Below are 1556 nucleotides of genomic sequence, written 5' to 3'. Positions count from 1 at the left end.
TCCAGGGCTTATACGCGGCTACAGGGTAAGCTACAGGGTAACCGGCCGGACTTGGTGCGATTTGGTGGGGTGGCGCGGCTACAGGGTAGCGCGGGTGGACTTGGGCGGTTCGACTGGGTGGCTACAGGGTAGCGGCCCGCGGGGGTTACCCTGTAGCGAGGACGCCGTCCCGCACGACGCGAATAGGGAAACGGCGGCGACGACGGGACGCCCCTCGGCGGGTAGCCCGCGCTCGTGCGCGTCGAACGCGCCTGCCCCCGTGCGCCCGCGCGCCCTCGCTGCCGCGGAAATCCCGATTCCGACCTGGGGGTTACCCTGTAGCTACCCTGTAGCGCCAAGAGCTACCCTGTAGCGAAACCTTCCCGCCGCCGAAACGCGGCGACGACGAGGCCGGCGGGCCCCGCGCGCAGCCCGGCCGGCCCGCGCGAATTTTGGCTATCGAATGCGCTACGCGGGGCGCGCATAGCGTGTCGCCCTGGGGAGATAGGCCGGAGGGTGTCCGGAAACGAAATCGGAATAGCAACAGAGGAGGTCTAGTGTGCGACTTCACCTACCCAACTCGGACCAAAAGTGCACTCGGGCAAAAAGTGGCCGATATCCGCGCCGCCGCGTGCGTATCCACGTAGCGCCGCGCGTCGCGAGCCTGGCGCACCCCGCCGTTTCGCCCTGCGAGGCCGGGAAGGCGAGATATGGCCAAAGTGTCCTGGCGCCGAATCGGAACCAGCTACCCTGTAGCGCGGCCTGGACTTGGCCGGCTGGAAATGCTGGCTGCGCGGCCGGGCGGAAAAGCCAGCCAAAAACCGGCCAAGTGCGCGTGGGGGTTACCCGGTGGCTACCCTGGAGCTACCCTGGAGCGAAAGTTCCGAAAAAGATGACGGCCTCGGCAGGGCCGCGGCGGCGACGACAACAAAGGCAAACGTTGCGCCTCGCCGGCGGGCGCCCGCCGCGCTGTACCTCGTCGTCGCCGCCCCCCTCGCCGGCGCTGCCTCTCGGATTTCGCGGTCGAGGGGTTACCCTGGAGCTACCCTGGAGCTACCCTGGAACTACCCTGGAGCTACCCTGTGGCGGAGACAGAACCGGCGGCAGCGAGGTCTGCGAGGCCGCGGCGACGACGAGGCCTGGTGCGTTCGATAGAGCGCGGCGAGACGCCCAGGTTTGCTCCAGGCGGCGCAGGCCTCCGGGGCCTCGTTGGCGAGTTACCGGGCTGGGTGTCTTGGGCGGGTGCAGGGTAACCCCGCAAAAAGCGCGAGGGCCAAAAACGACCAAGTACGAAAAAAATGTGCAGAACCGAAGTTGATTTGTATGGGGAACTCACGATTTTTTTTTTCCCATACTAAATCTTTTTTCGGAAAATACGTTTGCGGCACAGAACCCCCGGAGCCGGGTTTTGGACCCGATTTGGGTCGCAGGGTACATGAGGAAGCAGAAAATGCAAGCAAAGCAAGCAATTGCGGCGCCCAAGCCTCTGCTTCTCTCAACTGTTCCATATTTGACTGCTCTCTACTGCGTGTTCTCCCTTATGAGCATAGTAGTTAGCGACCCCCCCTAGGCGGTAC

Source organism: Apiospora hydei (genome assembly GCF_038363865.1).
Source record: "Apiospora hydei strain CBS 114990 chromosome Unknown utg000005l_segment0_segment0, whole genome shotgun sequence".
NCBI classification, from domain to species: domain Eukaryota; kingdom Fungi; phylum Ascomycota; class Sordariomycetes; order Amphisphaeriales; family Apiosporaceae; genus Apiospora; species Apiospora hydei.
The sequence above is the reverse complement of the archived record's forward strand: the minus strand, read 5'-3'. Positions refer to the sequence as shown.